Below are 21,203 nucleotides of genomic sequence, written 5' to 3'. Positions count from 1 at the left end.
GGATGAGCCATGATGGGATGGCTCAGAATAACAGGGGTACTGGGGAGACAGGCTTTCCACTGCTGCCCATTAGTGGCCCCCAATGTGAGTGGAGCGGTGGCTCCCAGATTTACAGTGTGGTTAGAAGTTGTCATTGGTCTCATGACTGGCTGTGCCGGCAAACTGGTGGAGATGTGGGCTGAGGCAATGCTCAAGTCAGGGGTAGGAGGAGGACCTGGGACCTGGGAAGTGTAGGTGGCCAGGCACAGGGAGTATGAAGTCTCTGCAGGTGGGGAGACAGCAGGTGCAGGCTGGGGGGTGCTGCAGTTTGCCTTGGCCAAATCAGGGGCCCCAAATTTGGGCTGAGGGGTGGGGCTGGGGAATATAAATGTAGCTGGGTGATGTAGGTTGAGTCTTACCAGGGGGCCCCTGCTGTGCACTGCCATCAATTTGAGAAACTAGCAGAGAGTTCATCCTGGAGCTTGAGGAAGTTCTGAACGTCACAGCCTTAGGTGGGAAAGTGGTGTCCTTATTGAGGACCTGAGGATCTGAAGGAGGCTGCAAGGTCTGGTGGGCAGATGTGTTTGCTGTGATGGTGGAAATGACTGCTGTGGAATTTATCTGCTTGCTGGTGATAACAGAGATCCTGGTGGAAGGTCCTGGAAGAAGGGTGGGAGAGGAAAGAGGAGGAAGGGAATGCACACACACAGCTGTAGGGAACTCCCTTCTGAAGGGAGGCTGGAAGGAGAAAGGTGTGGGGCTAGGTGTCAGGGGGTCAGAAGTGGGAGATGCTGAAGCTACTCCAGAATGAGAAGAACCTCCTTCCTCATTAGGTGGAACCCAAAAAATGGGAACAAGGTCAGTGGGAAGAGACAATGGAGAGTTAGGGATTTTGGATATTCTTGGTGTGACAGACAGGCAGCGGGGTCTGGTAGCCGGCTCAGCCAAGTCAAGGGTGGAAGGAGGAGCTGGGACCTGCGAAGTGTAGGTGGTCAGGGACAGGGAGTCTGAAGTTTCCGCATGTGGGGACATAGCAGGGGCAGGCTGGATGGTGCTGCAGTTTGCCTTGGCCTCTGTTTTGTCCTCCAAATTGTCCATTTTATCCTCCAAGATTTTGCTGTTCTGTTTACACCCCATGCTGTTCTCCAAGTTGCCCAGGTATCCCTTAATAGACAGGCAGAGAAGCTTAGCAGATGGAGAAAGCTCACTTCTATCCCACATCAATCACAGGGTGGGGCCAGGGGCAGCAGCGATGGAATCCACATTTTCCTTTCGCAGTGCCTGTTGCTGGCAGCTCTGAGTGGAGAAGAGTTCCATGATGGAAGAGCTGAAGGCTTCTTGCCCTGCATCTTCTTCCCCGACATCAGCAAGCTTGGAGAGCTGGGTGGGTGGTCTTCATCCAGCACCTTCCTGGCCGCCTTCTCTGCCTGCAGGGAGCAGCCCGGGGCCGGGGCAGGGAACAGTGCTGGAGCCGGGTCAGGTTTCCCAAGGGGAAGGCCACCTCCAGCAGGGCTGTGTGAGCTGGGGGCCTCATGGCCCTCCTAGAAGGAGCCACTCACTGGAGACACCTGGGCCTTCTCTCTCAAATGGTTTTCTGAAAAGTAGGGGTGGGCATTTCCCTGCAGAGGCCCGGGCCTGCACCCGAAGGAGGTGAGGTCTCCCTGGGTCTCCAGGGCCCTGGATGTGGATGAAGTCCCGCCTTGGCTACAGGGGCCCTTTTCTTGTCATCCTGCTCCTGGGTCTCTACGTGATGCTCCTATGTCACTGTTCTGGGCTCCTCTTCGGCCCTACCATCAGTCTCCTTCAGGAGCCTGGCTGGGACCTGCTTAGGTGGTGAAGGCAGAGGGAGGGCGAACTTGCAGCCGGGAGGAGGGTCCTCAGGGACTCTGGGTGCAGCAACCTTCAGGAGTTCCCAACAGGCGGCTCAGAGGCCACAGCCTGCAGAAACTCCAGAGGGTCGCCCTTGTCATGTGGGAGAGGACAAGGGGTGCCACACAAGCTGCCTGGAGAGGAGGACCTAGGAGGCTGCCGCGGGTTGAACAGGAATAAGAAAGGGCCCGGCTGTCCTGGGCAGGCACGGAGGCCTTTAGGGCAAGGGGCAGCCGCTGGCCCAAGAGCCTGCAGCCAGACCAGGGAAGAAACGTGTGAAGTAAATTGCCCATCTCCAGCGAGGGACAGAAGCAGAGGCGATGAACCTCCATCCGGCTACAGGAAAGAATGAGAAAACACCATGTCTCCACGAAAAGGAGGCACACAGGCCAGAGCGTGAGCTGTGGAATCACATAGCCCAAGTTCACAGCCTGGCTGGGCCACTGCCACCTGAATGACCTGGAGAAAAGTCTCAGGCCCAAATGTTGTTTTAGCAATATCCGGTACAAAACGAAGGAGTGTTTTAGCAAATTTGTAAAAGGAAGCAAGCACAACTCTCTCGAGATGGGCAACTTACTTTACATGTATTTTCTCTGGGTATTTTGCACGGTGGCATATGTGTAATAAGCACATGCACTCCTAGGATGAGGCCTTTACCTCAACTCATAAGTTGACCATGGCCCACAGTGGGCTCCAGTCCTCTGAGAAAATGTAGGGCAGGGACCAGCAATTGTCCCACAGTGTCATGCCACATTTCTCTTCTAATGGAGCCTTGCAGCCCAGATGATCTTTTTGGTCCTGTGTGAAGTATCTAAGTATATAAAGATTATGTTCTAGATCCATTATGGTCTATCCTGAAAGAAATTCACCAGCGGTTTATTTATTATGGATAAGAATCCATGTTCTCCAATGAGAACACTTGGACACAGGGCAGGGAACGTCACAGGGCGGGGAACATCACATGTGGAGCCTGTCGGGGGCTGCGGGGCTGGGGGAGGGATAGCATGAGGTATCAGGGAACCTGCCCTGATAGTCACAAAGGTTCTTTTCTATTTTCCCTAAGTGTCGGCCGGTTTGAGAAATAAAGGGACAGAGTACAAAGGAGAGAAATTTTAAAGCTGGGCCCACTCCCAAGTCAGGGGAGGGAGGAGGACCTGGGACTGGGGGAGACATCACATGTCAGTAGGTTCCGTGATGCCCCACAAGCCACAAAGCCAGCAAGTTTTTATTAGGGATTTTCAAAAGGGGAGGGACTGTACGAATAGGTGTGGGTCACACAGATCACATACTTCACAAGGTAATAGAATATCACAAGGCAAATGAAGGCAGGGCGAGATCACAGGACCACAGGACCGGGGCGAAATTAAAATTGCTAATGAAGTTTCAGGCACCATTGTCATTGATAACATCTTATCAGGAGACAGGGTTTTGAGAGCAACCATTCTGACCAAAATTTATTAGGCGGGAATTTCCTCTTCCTAATAATCCTGGAAGCGCTATGGAAGACTGGGGTCTATTTCACCCCTACTGTTTCGACCATAGAAGATGGCCACGCCCAGGGGGGCCAGTTCAGACCCACCCCCCAGCACATATTCTCTTTCCCAGGGATGTTCCTTGCTGAGAAAAAGAATTCAGCGATATTTCTCCCATTTACTCTTGAAAGAAGAGAAATATGGCTCTGTTCCACCCGGCTCACTGGCGGTCAGAGTTTAAGGTTATCTCTCATTTCCTAAACATTGCTGTTATCCTGTTCTTTTTTCAAGGTGCCCAGATTTCATATTGTTTAAACACACATGCTCTACAATTTGTGCAGTTAACGCAATTATCACAGGGTCCTGAGTCGACATACATCCTCCTCAGCTGACAGGATTAAGAGATTAAAGAAAAGACAGGCATAGGAAATCACAAGGGTATTGATTGGGGAAGTGATAAGTGTCCATGAAATCTTCACAATTTATGTTTAGAGATTACAGTAAAGACAGGCATAAGAAATTATAAAAGTATTAATTTGGGAAACTAATAAATGTCCATGAAATCTTCACAATCCACATTCTTCTGCCATGACTTCAGTCGGTCCCTCCGTTTGGGGTCCCTGACTTCCCACAACAATTAGGAGAAATACCTAATGTAAATGATGAGTCGATGGGTGCAGCGAACCAACATGGCACATGTGTACCTATGTAACAAACCTGTACGTTGTACACATGTACCCTAGAACTTAAAGTATAATAAAATAAAGAATCCATGTTTTCTGGTCTTCCTGAAATATGTCTAGAAAGCAAGTATATCACTTATTTGCCAGTTAATATTGGAGAAATGTATTGAATTAAAATATGATCAACACAATTTGGTCATTGTGAGCATGCCAGCTGGAACTACTCTTCACCACACATTATTGTCACCTAAATATCACTCTAAACCTTCTTATGCCCAAGAGAGGAGACATGATCTTCAGGGTCAGGAAAAGAGAAATGTGTGATACTGTCCTAGGAGCTAGAAGCTTCAGCATGACAAGAAAGATTTGAAAATCCTACAGAGATTTGTCTAGTTTGAATCTTGTTTCTCAGGCTTATTTCAGTAATGTGTTTTTCTCTCTTGGGGCTGATGTGGTGTATCAGATATATGACATGCAGAAGTTTCAGAACCAAGAACAGAACTCTAAAAATTTTTCATACAATGTTACATTTTAAAACATCTATTTAAAATAACACTGTACACAATAACATACTATAAAATTGGTTTTAGCCCTCTCCTCATAAGATTCCTTTCATAGCATGTCAGAGCAAATTTGAAGTTCCATTCCCAACAAGGCTGAGGTTGGTAGAACACAAAAAGTTTTTGCTCAGACCCAAATTTTGTTTGAAAAGAGGAGAAATATTATAAGCCCTTTCAAACCAGGGCACAAATGGTTTACAGTTATGGCATGTAACCATAATTCCTTGCTATCATTTGGAGAGAGTTCAATTAGGAATAATCTCTTGATTTTGTTTTCTGGAACAAAACAAACTGGTACAAATTTTGGACAACGATTTCCTAGAGGAACTAGGAAGAAAGATGATATGTCAGACATTTAAAAATAATAAATTAATATCATATTATTTTCATTTTTTCTCCAAAAAGGAAAAAATTTATTAAACATAATAATGCATATTTGGGCTTCAGGACAATACAAGGAAATTTGGACAAGGATATTCCACAAAAAAAATCACCTCTATCTTTTTTTTGAGGAAAAAAAGGAACAATTTTCAATCATGGAAAATGAACCTGGGGTTGGCCAGTTTGGGATGGAATTGTGGTAGTGACAATAAACCATAGCTGGCAAACTGTGGTTGACACTCTCACTCCCCCTTTTCTTGTCTTGATCACCAACAATCCATTTTAAGTCATATAGAGTCAATATGGGGACATACTGAGTTCTCTGGACTTTACTGACCTATGGAGTTCATTAAATAAACTTTTTTCCTCTAAAATACCTTTTGTCTCCTTGCTGTCAGTCACTACACATTCCTCTCCTTTCCTGGATTGCTGTAGCAGTTTCTTTGTATTGATTTCCAATTTTGTCTTGGATCTCATTGAGCTTCCTTGCAATCCATGCTTTGAATTCTTTACCTGTCACTTCTGAGTTTCCGTTTTGGTTAGGAATCAAACCTAACTAAATCTCCATCCATTGATGGAGAGCTAGTGCAATCCTTTGGTAGTGTCACTACTTTCAGATTTTTCATGGTTCCAACATTATTTGACTGGTTTCTTCTCACCTGGAGACACTGGCACTTCTAACTTTTGTAATTAGTTCCGTGCAGGTAATACTTCTTCTTTTTCTTCTTTCTTTCCCTATAATAATAGTATTATTGTTTTTTCTTTCATTTTCCCTTTCTATCCTCACCCCCCTTCCTAGGGCCTAGGGGGTGTGACTGTAGACAATAGACAATGCTGAGTAGAATCTTTTTTTTTTTTTTTTTGAGACAGAGTCTCGCTCAGTCACCCAGCCAGGCTGGAGTGCAATGGCATGATCTCGGCTCACTGCAACCTCCACCTCCCAGGTTCAAGCCATTTTCCTGTATCAGTCTCCTGAGTAGCTGGGATTACAGGCACCTGCCAGTATGTCCAACTAATTTTTTGTATTTTTAGTAGAGATGGGGTTTCACTATGTTGGCCAGGCTGGTCTTGAACTCCTGACCTCATGATCCGCCTACCTCGGCCTCCCAAAGTGCTGGGATTACAGGCATGAGAGTGTAATCTTTTGGCTTTGCTTCTATAGCCCCATGCAATTCTCTTGGTAGGTTTTATATTAGGCTACACGGTTCACCCTACAGGGAAGGCTTGAGTTTTACAGCAGAAATTTTCTGTCTAGGTTCCCATTCAGGTCCATTTACACAAATGAAAGGTTAGAAACTTGCTTAATTCAGATTGGTCAACACAGCTGAGTTCCAATAGTTTGATGCAACCGAGCTCTAATTAGCTGATACAGACAAGCCCTGCCTGGTTCATACAGCTGAGCCCTGATTGGCTTAGGCAGGCGAGCTCTAATTGGTTGGTTCAGGTGATGTCTGAAAGTTCCAGAGTTGAAATGGTGTGGATTTTGAGGGAATTCAAAGTACCTGTGTGACCTCTAGTCAGCCAATGGCTGCTTGGAGTCCAGTTAACCAATCAGGGTCCAGGATTGGCTCTTTCAGGTTCGCTTTGTTCACACACTTCTGCCTTTGCCCAAGGCTCAGCAAAAACAGACTGGCTTTGTGCAGTTGCTTCTTAAGATACTCTTCTTTATTGTTTTATTAATTACCCCTCCAGTTCCTCCAGTTTTGTTTTCCAGACATGTAACAAAACCTTTCTGTGGTTGATGACTTCCACAATCTCTTGACTTTTATTGGTCTATTAGTTTTGTTATCTTTATACTTTTATTTAAGTATGTTTTCAGGAGGAACACAAGGCTAATATGTGTTCATGGTCTATCCTTTTTTACTACAAGTCACTGTTGATTTTAGTATCCAGTGTTCTCATAGGAGAAAACCAACCTCTGTTAACAGATGTAGCATTTATGACGTCAACTTTTCTTGAGCACTCAGTCACTAAGGATTTAGGATACAGTAATTTCTAATAAGGAAATTATACCTATCCCAAGGAGTTGATTTGAAGGTGAAATGAGGTAATTAACATGAAAATGCTTTGTAAAATTTTAAGTTCTATAAAAATACTTTGTGTTATTATTTTTGTTATTACTATACAATTTTATGTATGACATTGTCTAGGTGACACAATGCCTTTTTGTTTATTCTTTTACAAGCTGACCATATTTTTCAATATCTTAGTGGAAATTATGACGTTGTGAAGGTTGGGAATGAAACCATAGACGTTTCTTAACACCTATCACTTCACAATGTTTTTAGCAACTATTTTCTCAGTATTTCTGTTTCCAATTTTATTGAGAACCTACTTCCAGTTACATCCTTTACTTGAAGATTTAGCAAATATTTTCCAGACTTTAAATATTTTATGTTTTATAGGCCGTAAACAGTTTCTGTAGTTCCCCTTCCTCCTCCTTTTTCTTTTTCTTCAAGAACCCTTTCAAAATGTAAGAATCATTCTTAGCTCACAGGTCATACAAAAAGATCTATGGGCCATTTTTTTGCCCATCACTGATCTATTTCATTACTGAGTAGAAAGCAAATCTTTGAGCAAATCACTTCTGTACAGGAATTGGTCTCGCTAATTTTTTTTTTTTTTTTTTTTACTTTTCTATAATTTTTAATTAGCATTGCATCCAGAGAGATCCTGTTAAAACCTAAATCAGATTGTATCACTCAAACCTCTATAATGGCTTGCTCAAAGCAAAAGCCAAAGTCCTCTAAATGCCTCCAAACCCCTAGCAACCCATGCTCTCCGTTTCCTTGCTGACATCATTTCCTTCTCCTCTCCACTCTGATCCCTCTCTCCTTCACACACTGGTGCCCTTTCTGTTCCCTAAATACTCATGGACATTCTTGCCTCACAGCCTTCCCATTTGGCTGTTCGTTCTGCCTGTCAGGCTCATTTCCCAGATATGCACATTATTGTTTCCCGGAACACCCTCAGGCTCCTTCTTAAATTTCACCTCCCCCATAATTTCAAATTGCAACCTCCCTCCACCATCTAACAGTCTTTATCTCCTTTCCCAGTTTTCTATTTCACTCTAGCAATTATCTGATGTACTATTCATTTTACCCATCTATTTTTATTTATATATTTATGTATATGTTTATAAGATTATTCATTTATTTATTTTTGTGTCCCCCCCTCCAACTACAAGGTGAAGATATTTGTCGTTTTTTGTTTATGGCTATATTTCCTCAACGTATCTGTGAAACATACCAAAGGGCAGTACCTGGCATTTGGTAGGGGATTAATAAATTATCTTGAATGAATAAATGTATGCATGGATTAGTAAATGAATCCCCATAGTGTCTGAATTGAGGACTAGTGTGAAGAAGAAGGTAGCATGGTTGGGACAGGGTACTGCAAGAAGCAGTATTTGGAGTTCTCTTCTATGTTTGTAAATATATAGGGTGTTGTTCATTTAGGTAATTTTGATGGAGTCTGGAACTATTTGAGGGAGACACAATCACGATTTTTTATAGTGCATTCTATAGAATTCATTTTAAATGTTTGTAAATATTGGAAATATATGCATGCATATACACCTCTATTGAGTTTATTATAAGAGCCCCTTGAGGTAGAGACAGCAAGTATAAGTATCTTTCTTTTTTTGTTTGTTTTGTTTTTGAAAATTGAACAACCATTCTTTATTTAAAAAATAATCTCAGCAAACTAGGTATACAGAGAATTTCCTCAATCTGTTGAAGGACATCTTTAAGATATCTACCGCTAACATCCTACGTAATGATGAAAGACTGAATGCTTTCCCTTAAGATTGAGAATAAAACAGAGATGTCAGTTCTTACCACTTCTATTCAACATTGTACTGGAAATTCTAGCCACTGCAATCAGTTTTTAATTGGGAGTGGGGAGAAAGAGGGAGGGAAGGAGAATAATAAAAGGCCTTTAGATTGAAAAGAAATAAGTAAAACTGTCAATTCACAGATATGATCATCTATGTAGAAAACCAAATAAAATCCATTACCAAGTTACTGAAACCAGCAAATGAGTTTTGCAACACTGCAGGATGTATAATTGATATACAAAAATCAATTGTGTTTCTATATGTTAAAAGTAAACAATTAGGAATTGAAGTTTTTAAAATAATACTATTTTCAATAGCATTAAAATATAAAATTCTTGGGAATAAGCCTGACAAACTATGTGGAATATCTGTACACTGATAACTAAAAAGCATTGCTAAGAAAAATTAAAGAAGACCTAAGTAAATATCTTGTTCATAGGTTGAGAGACTCAACATTGTTATGATGTTAATTCTTTTCCATATTCATCTATAGATATAATGCAATTCCCATCCCAAGCCAAGCAGGCTTTTTTTTTTTTGGTAGAAATTGAAAACTGGTTTTAAGATTCACATGGCATGCAGATGATCCACAAGATCCACAATAACTCTCCTGCTGTGTAGCCTGGTTCCTAACAGATCATGGACCTGTCCGTGGCCTGCAGGTTGGGGGACCTCTGTTATAGAGTATCCAGATTTAAATTCAGAAGAAGCTTCATCTACTTCTGTAGTTTCATTTTCTTGCAACATCTGCTGCATTAAACTTGAACTTCACAGGATTTTCTGAAGCCGCTCAATTTGGTCATCTTAGTTTTTAATTGTATCTTTTGACGTGGAATTTTCTATGTCAAGCTTTTGTACATGGCCTTGCTTCTCCTTACTACGTCTTATAGTCACTGTAAGTTGATCCTGTATTTCTTAAAATTGACTTCTCATCTGGCCTAATTTCTTCCTTGAATCCTGCATCTCACATTCTAAATGGACGCAGTGATGCAATGAAGCATCCAGCAGAGCTTTTGTTGTTGATTGTTTGTTTAGGATATCATCCTGTTTTTGTTGAAGTTGTCTCACAACTACTCTTTCTGCTTTTTCTCTTTCATATTGACATTGTTTTTCTTTCAAATGATTAAATTCATTGATCAACTTCTTATAGTCTTCTCCTAGCAAAAGACAGTGCTTTCTGCACTCAGCTTGAAGGTTTTGTACTCTAACATCACATTTGGCTTGAATATCAATTATTGTTTTTTCTTGATTGTCAGCTTTGTTGTGAGCATCATCCAGTTACTGTTGAAGTAACATATTTTGTCTTTGTAGTTGACATAATTTTATTTGCTTTTCTATGCATTTTTCTACTTTATCTTGGCCATCTTTGTACATTTTTTCAGTCTCCTTCATTTGACACTGTGTTTGGTTTAGCTCTCTTTGTACGTGTTCAAAAACCAAAGCCTTTTCTTTCAGAGCCTCTATTGTGTAATGGAGCTCAGTTTTGAGGCCCCTGGACTTACTCTCAGCTTTAGAAAGTTGCTGAGAAAGAATCAGAATATGAGAATTCAAATTTTCCTGTATATAACACAATTTATCTACTGTGTAAGTATCTTTCTTTTACAGATGAGCTTAACTTGCTGAAGGCTACATTACAATTTTGTTATAAATGTAATAATAGACTGAGAGTTTTTCAGCAGATCTTCCCTAGAAACCTGTGACTTATAAAAGTGATACCAGTAACCCACAAAGATTTATTCAGCTTTCGACAATACATACACTACAGACTCAATTATAGCCCATCCATTTAAATGACAGGAAAAAATTATTTAGCACAAAACAAAGAGAAGATTAAATGCTGTACTATATTAATATTAGTAATGGGAAATAGGCTTCATCCCTTGTAACATAATTTGAGCCCATCATATCCACATTATGGTCATGGTTATAGTCAGGCTGCCCTTCTCTGTCTCTAGAAGAATTCTCATATAATTGTACTTATTGAAACAGACAAGGGACATTAGGTAATTAAGAGTTTGTCAGCTTGATTTTTCCAGAAGTCTTGCCTATAAAGCAAAGATAGTTGGTCTGGATACTCTCAGCTACAAAGAGGTTGTCAGGTTCTTAATTTTCATGGTGAATGAAGTGAGCTTATTTCATCTCCATAGCCTCCCATATACCTATATTCAGTCTCTGTTCTATGTTTGGAAAGAATGAAGTAGAAATTAAAAATCAAGAAAAGCAAATGATAAATGATACATGGGATATTTTATTGATTTACATCAGTGTATGTAGATGTATGCATGTCTGCATGAATGCATGTAGAATTCAATGTGATCTAGTTGAAAAATTTATTTTGTTTTAGAGTTGTATGTTGGGTTGGAGCCTTCAAGGTACCAGAAGACAATAATTCAACTATCCTATCAGAAACTACAGTCCTCATACACTTTTATTTACCAGTTCTGCTCATCTACAGTATCAGAGGTCCATATCCTACTTCATTGTCAGAATTTTCCAAATGCTTCTTTTTTTTTATTTTATTATTATTATACTTTAAGTTTTAGGGTACATGTGCACAATGTGCAGGTTAGTTACGTATGTATTCATGTGCCATGCTGGTGTGCTGCACCCATTAACTCGTCATTTAGCATCAGGTATATCTCCTAATGCTATCCCTCCCCCCTCCCCCCACCCCACAACAGTCCCCAGAGTGTGATGTTCCCCTTCCTGTGTCCATGTGTTCTCATTGTTCAATTCCCAACTATGAGTGAGAACACGCGGTGTTTGGTTTTTTGTCCTTGCGATAGTCTACTGAGAATGATGATTTCCAGTTTCATCCAGGTCCCTACAAAGGACATGAACTCATCATTTTTTATGGCTGCATAGTATTCCATGGTGTATATGTGCCACATTTTCTTAATCCAGTCTATCATTGTTGGACATTTGGGTTGGTTCCAAGTCTTTGCTATTGTGAATAGTGCCACAATAAACATATGTGTGCACGTGTCTTTATAGCAGCATGATTTATAGTCCTTTGGGTATATACCCAGTAATGGGATGGCTGGGTCAAATGGTATTTCTAGTTCTAGATCCCTGAGGAATCGCCACACTGACTTCCACAATGGTTGAACTAGTTTACAGTCCCACCGACAGTGTAAAAGTGTTCCTATTTCTCCACATCCTCTCCAGCACCTGTTGTTTCCTGACTTTTTAATGATCGCCATTCTAACTGGTGTGAGATGGTATCTCATTGTGGTTTTGATTTGCATTTCTCTGATGGTCAGTGATGGTGAGCATTTTTTCATGTGTTTTTTGGCTGCATACATGTCTTCTTTTGAGAAGTGTCTGTTCATGTCCTTCTCCCACTTTTTGATGGGGTTGTTTGTTTTTTTCTTGTAAATTTGTTTGAGTTCATTGTAGATTCTGGATATTAGCCCTTTGTCAGATGAGTAGGTTGCGAAAATTTTCTCCCATTTTGTAGGTTGCCTATTCACTCTGATGGTAGTTTCTTCAAATTATACTACAAGGCTACAGTAACCAAGACAGCATGGTACTGGTACCAAAACAGAGATATAGATCAATGGAACAGAACAGAGCCCTCAGAAATAACACCGCATATCTACAACTATCTGATCTTTGACAAACCTGACAAAAACAAGCAATGGGGAAAGGATTCCCTATTTAATAAATGGTGCTGGGAAAACTGGCTAGCCATATGTACAAAGCTGAAACTGGATCCCTTCCTTACACCTTATACAAAAATTAATTCAAGATGGATTAAAGACTTAAATGTTAGACCTAAAACCATAAAAACTCTAGAAGAAAACCTAGGCATTACCATTCAGGACATAGGCATGGGCAAGGACTTCATGTCTAAAACACCAAAAGCAATGGCAACAAAAGCCAAAATTGACAAATGGGATCTAATTAAACTAAAGAGCTTCTGCACAGCAAAAGAAACTACCAAATGCCTCTTAATACTCAGTGCTGCAATTTTGATATTGCCAAACCCTGCACAAGTTACATAGAACAGGATTTTATTTTCTGTTTATGCATCTGTGTTTAGGACCCAATGAAAGAACAATAGAGTGGAATTGAGGAGATCTAGGTTTTTGTCCCAAGTTGGCCAGAAAATAATTGTGGCCCCTTGGAAAAGTCAGTTATTCTGGGGCCTCTTTACTTTTGTTTCCACAGACTCTACTAGATGACCCCAAATAACACTTGAATTGTCTGCAGTAATAGTTTAGATATCCTTGGTATTCTAAGATAAATGAACACAATTACACATAAAGCTGTGCAGCATCTCTCACTATGTTTTTAGAGCTTCCTCTATTTTATAGATGATAAGCTGACAGAGATATAGCAGAAGTGAATAATTTGACTGGAGGCTCCATAGTAAATGGAACTAAAGCACAAATTTCTTTCCCTTCTTGAGCTCACTTAGCCAACACATAGGTCATTGAATATTTAACTGCATTTTAAAGGAGGCTATTCTTAAAGGCCTTCCAACCAACAGCAGGAAGTATTGAAATTCCTGAAAGATCCCTAACTTTGAGAGATTTCCAGCTCTATTTTCATGTCAAGCATGTTGTATAAGTGTTCAGATAATAACTTCTCAATGCTTCTCTGAACTAAAGTTCTGAACCTCATAAGGTTTGCTCCTTGCTAGCTTAAGTTTATCCCAGATATCAAGGAGCAAACCAAGGAGAAAAGAAGTTTTCTATTTCAAAATAGAAAAGTGGTTAACTGGCTTTTGATGCCAAATAAATATATGTTTACCTATAACACATTAATTTATTGTACCTACTAATTGTGTTCTCTTTGGGAAATGCAAAGATATTTGAGGCATATGCTGTTGGTTTTTTCCTATTTTTCTGCAGTAAATATAGCTTCTGCAGTAAATTATAGCTTCTGCGGTCGAACTATATTTCACTAGCATCTGTAACCAGAACTGAACACAATGTCTATGAAACACTCAATAAATAAGCAACAGATAAATTGACAGATAGAGACATGACTTTATTTCCAAATGAACACATCATTAAGAAAGATCCAAGGCATAAGCAAAGAGAAAAATTGTATTTCCAGTCACAGAGTGGTAACTGACATATAAATGATACAGATAACAAGTGCTACAGCGATTCGAAAGAGGCATAAAAGTTCTTATTGGATTTCCATAGGATAAACCATGTGAAAAAAAGGGAGAGATGGATTTTGAGTTATTGGTGGGGGGTGGGGTAGTCACAAGCCTAATCTTGATTTTTAAATCAAATTTGCAAAGTGATTATATTACAGGTAAAATAATGAAATAGCTCACTATACTGAGACTTGCAGAGTTTATGATGGTTGTCCAAGATACAAAAACAAGTAATTATGGACCAGAATTTTAACCAAGTCCTGATGATCTCAAAACCCCAAGTCCTTTCTCTGTCATTAAGTTGCCTTTGACAGTAATTTTTGATGGAATGGTAGAAACTGGCTATAGGATGTGGATGGAAAATAATAGCATTGAGGACTGGTGAAATATATATCGGTGGTGCTTTAGAATGAATGGCCCCTGTCCTGTTATCAATGAATGAGGAGAACTCATTAAAAGGTTCAATGAAAAGACAAACTGACAAGAGTGACATTAGCAAAATGGCAGACTAGGAATCTCTAAGCTCTGAAAACACCAAAAACACCAAGGAAGAACCAGAAACTGGCTGAACTAACATTATAGAAGCTCTGAAAAAAAGTCAAAGATTTACAGCAAATGAATGTACGCTCAATCAGGAAAAGGCCACCTTCATATGGTAGGACATTTTAAGGTGTTTTCACCTGCCTTGGCCCAAATTCCCATCTCCCTTCTGTGTTTCATGATCTTGGCCTGGAAAAGGTGGCAGCCCAGCTACCAGTTCTCCCTCTCAAACTGGAGAGAGTGGAGAAGATTTTATCTGCAATGTTCTAAACTGTTCAGGGACTGCTCAAAGGCCTGGTTTCTATTTTGCATAACTCACATCTTAGGTGGTATAAGTTTCAGGCTCTGCTTTTGAAAGCTGCAGGGAGACTTCAGACCTGATGATGTCTATGACAAAAGATTATAGGTAGAAACATAGAATAGACAATCTAAGGCCCTGAGGAGAATCTAGGGTAAGACTCTTTGGAAAATTAGGACATTTGAGAGAAGTCATGTATATTTTAGAGTTGAGAAGGCCAATTTCAGACCCTGGAAAGATGAATACTCAGAAAATACATTAAACTTCCACCTTTAGCTGATCCCTAGGCTCAGAGAAAATCCAGCTAATCAGTGAAGTGCTGTCCTAGACAGAGTCTGTCTTCAAAAACTGGAAGATGTGTCTGTTTTTCAGATGCTCAGTTTTCAACAATTACAACAAATTACAAGGCATGCAAAGAAACAAGAAAACATGACCTACTTAAGGGAACAAAATAAACTGTCAAAAACTATTGATGAGAAAGCCTACAAAAAAGAATGAAAAAAGTCAAAAAAGCTGAAGATACCTATGGCACCCCATTAAGAGGACCAATACATGCATTATGAGAGTTCACAAAGACAAAGAGAGAGAACAAAGGGCAAAGGGATTATTTGAAGAAATAATGTATAAAAATCTCCAAATTTGATTAAAGGTGTGAATCTACAAATCCAAGAAGCTCAATAAACTCTATGTGAGCTAAACTCAAACTACAGTGAAACACATCGTTACCAAACTTGAAAAATAAAAATAAGGAAAAGGAGAGGAACATGAAAGCAGCAATAAAGAAGTGATTTATCACGTGCCAATCATCAGCAGTAAGATTATCAACCAATTTATTAGGAAGAAACTTTGGAATCCAGAGTTGGTTGGCTAATATATTTAAAGTACTAAAAGAAAAACAAAACTGTAAACTGAGAATTCTATGTCCAACAAAACTGTCCACCAGAATGAGGGAAAAATTCAGACATTTTCAGATAAGCAAAATCTGAGCGGTTTATTCCCACTAGCTCTGCTTTACAAGAAATGATAAAGGGAGACTTCCAGGTTGAAATGGAAGGATGCTACACAGCAACTCAAAGCCAGCCTTTATCAAACTTTTCTAAAACTCAAAGAGCAGGAAATCACTTTCTAGCTTTTCCTGTAGGGCCAGCATTATCCTGATGCTGAAGCCAGACAAAAATGCTACAGAAAAATACAGATCAATAACTCTTATGAAAATTAATGTAAACATTTTTAAAATTTCAACAAAATATGAACAAACTGAATTCAGCAGCATGTGATTATACACCTATGATCAAGTGGGATTTGTTTCTGGAATGCAAGGATGTTTCAACATATGAAAATTAATCAAATACATCATATGATTTAGCAATTCCACTTCCAAGTATATACGCAAAATAATTGATATCAGGGACTTGACCTTATATTTGTAAACCAATGTTCATAGAAGCATTATTCACAATAGCTAAAAGCTGGAAACTGACCAACCATCCAATTATGGAATAATGGATCAATAAAATGTGATATGTACATGCATACCTTATTTTATTAAACTTTGCATTATTGTGCTTCACAGATACTGCATTTTTTACTAATTGAAGATTTGTGACAACCCTGCATCAAGTAAGTCTATTGGTACCATTTTTCCAATAGCATGTGCTCACTTTGTTTCTCTATGTCACATTTTGATAATTGCCACAATATTCTGAACTTTTTCCTTACTATTTTATCTGTTATGGTGATTAGTATCAGTAATCTTTGATGTTACTACTATATTAATACTTTTCTAGGTCTGCCATAACAAAACTCAGTTGCCACTCTATATTTGTGGGAAATTGGTTCCAGTACCCCTACGAATGCCAAACTCCAGGGATGCTCAAGTCTCTTATATAAAGTGGCATAGCATTTATTAGCATAGAACCCAAAAATGCAAAAGCCACAATTATGTTTGCCCCAACCTAGTAATTACTTTGGAGTGTCACAAACCTCACCCATATAAGATAGCCAACTTAATCAATAAATGTTGTATGTGCTCTGACTGTTCCATGACCAGCCATTCCACTGTGTTTTCCCCTCTCCTTAGGTTTTCCTATCCTTGAAACACAATAATATGGAAATTAGGCCAATTAATAACCATACGGTGGCTATAAGTGTTCAAGTGAAAGAAAAAGTTACAAGTCTCTCATTTAAATCAAAAGGATTATGCTTAGTGAGGAATGCATGTCAAAAGTTGAAATAGGCCAAAAGCTAGGCTTGTTGTACCAAACAGCCAAGTTGTGAATGCAAAAGAAAAATTCTTGAAAAAAGTGTTACTGTGGTGATAAGAAAGTGAAATAGACTTATTGCTGATATGGAGAAAGTTTTAGTGGTTTGGATAGAAGATCAAACCAGCTATGACATTCTCTTAAGCCAAAGCCTAAGCCAGTGCATGTCCCTAAATGTCTTCAATTCTTTGAAGGCTGAGAGAAGTGAGGAAACAGCAGAATAAAAGTTTGAATCTAACACAGGCTTGTTCATAGGTTTAAGGAAAGAAATCATCTTCGTAACATGAAAGTACAAAGTGAAGCAGTAAGTGCTGATGTAAAACTGTAACAGGTTATTCAAAAGATCTAGCTAAGATAATTGATGAAGGTGGCTACACTAAACAACAGACTTTCAATGTAGATGAAACAGCCTTCTATTGGAAGATTTCACCTAGGACTTTCATAGCTAGAAGAAGTCACTGCCTGGCTTCAAAGTTTCAAAGGACACAGTGATTCTCTTTTTAGGGGTTAATGCAATTGATGACTTTAAGTTGAAGCCAATGCTCATTTACTATCCAAAAATCCTAGGGCCCTTAAGAATTATGCTCAATCTACTCTGTCTTTGCTCTATAGATGGAGCAACAAAGTCAGGATGACAGCACATCTGCTTACAGAATGGTTTACTGAATATTTTAAACATACTGAAGAGAACTACACCTCAGGAAAAAAAAGATTTCTTTCACAATATTACTGTTCATTGACAATGCACCTAGTCATTCAAGAGTTCTTGAATGGGGACGTACAAGGAGATTAATATTGTTTTCATGCCTGCTAACACAACATCCATTCGGCAGCACATGGATCAAGCAGTAATTTGAACTTTCAAATTTTATTATTTAAGAAATACATTTTGTAAGGCTGTAGCTGTCATAGATAGTGATTCCCCTAACGGATCTGGCAAAGTATATTGAAAACTTACTGAAAAGGACTCCCCATTATGGATGGCATTATGAACATTTGTGATTTATGGAAGGAGGTGAAAAATCAACAAGAACAGTATGGATGTTCTTATTTTAAGACATTGCCACAGCCACCCCAGCCTTCAATAACCACCACTATGATCTGTCAGCAGCCATCAGCATCGAGGCAAGACTCTCCACCAGCAAAGATTACAATTCGGCCGAACAAGGTGATTCATGCCTGTAATCCCAACACTTTGGGAGGCCGAGGTGGGCAGATCACTTAAGGTCAGGAGTTTGAGACCAGACTGGCCAACATGGTGAAAACCTGTCTCTATTAAAAATACAAAAAAATTAGCCAGGCGTGATGAGGCACGCCTGTAATCCTAGCTACTTGGGAAGCTGAGGTGGGAGGATGGATTGAACCCAGGAGGCAGAGGTTGCAGTGAGCTGAGATCCCAACATTGCACTCCAGCCTGGGTGACAGAGAAAGACTCTGTCACTTCAACTAGGTGGGAGGGAGGTGGCATCTAGGACCAATCTCTAGCTAACAGAGCTTAAGATTACAGCATCACAGATCTAAATAATCACAGCAGAGTCAAGAGTATTTTTTATCCAAGAATTGGAGAGGTTAGTAGAGTAAGAAGATTCCATTAAGAAGCTCCATTAGGTAGACCAGAAAAGAGAATAGAGATGCTTGGAGCTAGTTTAATTTTATTTTTTGGAGAGACAGGGTCTTGCTATTCAGCCCAGGTTGATCTCGAACTCCTGGCCTCAAGCAATCCTCTTGCCTTGGCCTCCCAAAGTGCTGGGATAACAGGCATGGGCCACCACACCTGGCCTATTTTAATTTATTTTTATAGTGAACAAAAATATAACACACCAATTCTCCTCTTTGCTGTTTAACAGTAAAACTGGAGAAATACAAATTTCTGTTTGTATTTCTCTTCTAAAGCTGTTCTTCTAAACAGCTCTTCTAAACAGCTCTTCTAAACAGCTCTTCTAAAGCTGTTTAGAAGAGCTTTCTTTCCACCAGTAAGAAAGTGATCTATTAATATTATATAAATTTGATAATTTTATAAGCAGGAATTAAAAGCCTCCATGGTGATGATATTTTAATCTTAATATCTCTGTTGTCAGCTATGAAAACACAAAAATATAACTGAAATCCCATTAACAATATTAACAATTTTATTGCCTACAAATTTAATTGACTTAGTAGTAGTCTTTAGAAGGGTGTTTTTTGTTTTTGTTTTTGTTTTTGTTTTGTTTTTGTTTTTGTTTTGAGCTTTGCCGAGATGGCTGACTACAAGCAGCCAGGAAGAGCTTCTCCCATCGGGAGAGACCAGACCATCAGGTAGACTGGCACACTCTGAGCAGATCTGAAAGTAGTTTCTCAATGACTTTTGGGCATTGGGAGTTGACAGAGGGAGGATGCAGGCTGCAGGATAAAAAGAGAGATAGCTGGGAAACCCACATGGGGTTTCTAAGAACTGGCACTCATACCTCGCCATTAGCAGCTCTTAGGGAAGGAGCAAGTGAAACAGGTGTGGACTGGCCAACTGTAGCCATGGTCCTCTGGGACTGTAGCTGCAACAGACCCCATGATCCCCACAGACATCTGAGCTGGTAGGGAGAACTGCCCAGAGAGTTTGCACAGGCAGAACTCCAGCCTGCACAGAGCCCAGGAGGTTTGGCCTGGGAATGGCTGCAGTGGAAAATGGTTATTGGTGCTCATCCTCCAAAGCTCAACATACTCCCCCAGATAGCTTTAGCTTTTATTAGCTGCTAGACCTGGACAAAGCAGGGCTGTCTTGCCAGTGGGGTGAGGCCAATGTGATCTGAACACCCTATATCTGTCAGCCTCTCCCAGGGTCCCTGCCTGGCTGCACCCATTAGCAGCACAGCCTCAGCTTGCTAGCGGCCACCACCACAGCTCTTTCACTGACAGACATCACCTACCCATCATAACACTTTTGAAGCTAGATCCCCACCGATCCCCACCAGCATGGACCCACCCACAGCCTTCCTTGTCCTGTGCCCACTCACTCTTAGCCTCCCAACAACCAACCCACTGCAGCACATGTGCATGGGGCCAGCCACTGCCCCATCAGCATGCATACATGCACAGACTTGCAGATGCACATACACCTGCAGATCCATAACCAGTGCACATGCACACAAGGACCCCTGCCACTTTGCTGGCATGCGTATGTGAGGGAGGTCACTACTGCCTCCCTGGGGTGGTTTCGCCAGCAGCCTCCATTGGAATTTTGATGCCAGCAGACTGGGAACCCTTAACCCCTCTAGTGCAGCAGGTGCTTAACCTTGAGGGGCCAAAGAACAAAGCTGCAGGCGGCCTGATCCCAGCCCCCAAGAGTTAGGGCATGCAGCCCAGGAATGCTGAGATAAAATTTGGCCCCTGAAAGCATGTAGAAATGATGCCACTTGACTAAACCCAACCCATACCACAGTAAAATGCTTAAAGGCATCAAAGAATACAAAAGCAAAAAGCCTCATCCAAAAGACAACAACTTCAAAGAATAAGGGAACAACATTAGACCACTCAGATCAAAATGAACCAGCACAAGAACTCTGGCAACTCCAAAAGCCAGAGTATCTTCTTACCTCCAAATGACTGCACTAGCTCCCCAGCAATGTTTCTTAACCAGGCTGAAATGACAGACATAGAATTCAGAATCTTGATGGCAAGGAAACTCATTGAGATAAAATAAAGTTGAAATTCAATCCAAGGAAAACAATAAAATGGCCCAATATTTTAAAGATGACGTAGATATTTTAAGAAAGCACCAAACTGAACTCTTGGAAATAAAAAATTCACTATGGAAATTACAGAATTCAACTTGAAGCATTAATAACAGGATAGATCAAGCTGAGGAAAGAATCTCAGAACTTGAAATTCCTTTGAACCAGCAAAGGCAGTCAAAAAAAAAAATTGTTAATGATTTTTAAAAATGAACAAAACCTCCAAGAAATATGGAATTATGTAAAGAGATCAAACCTATGACTCTTTTGCATTCCTGGAATAGATGTGGATGAGAAAGCAATTTGGAAAACATTTGAGGATATTGTCCATGAAAATTTTGCCAACCTTGCTAGAGAGGTTGACATGCAAATTCAGGAAATTGAGAGAAGTCCTGCAAAATACTGTACAAGATGGCCATCCCTAAGACATGTAAACCTCGGATTCTACAAAGCCTACACAAAAGAAAAAATAATACAGGCAGATAGACAGCATGGGCAGGTC

General features: G+C 40.2%; 1 long non-coding RNA gene and 1 pseudogene across 1 annotated transcript in view; both read right to left on the bottom strand.

Moving 5' to 3' along the window:
• LOC134759781 (uncharacterized) overlaps positions 1-21,203 on the bottom strand; it is a 210,556-nt gene that overhangs the window by 171,693 nt on the left and 17,660 nt on the right. The window lies entirely within an intron of this gene.
• LOC129047758 (ankyrin repeat domain-containing protein 36B-like) lies at positions 9,350-19,507 on the bottom strand (annotated as a pseudogene).

Source organism: Pongo abelii, chromosome 13 (assembly GCF_028885655.2).
Source record: "Pongo abelii isolate AG06213 chromosome 13, NHGRI_mPonAbe1-v2.0_pri, whole genome shotgun sequence".
Lineage (NCBI taxonomy): Eukaryota > Metazoa > Chordata > Mammalia > Primates > Hominidae > Pongo > Pongo abelii.
The sequence above is the reverse complement of the archived record's forward strand: the minus strand, read 5'-3'. Positions and strand labels throughout refer to the sequence as shown.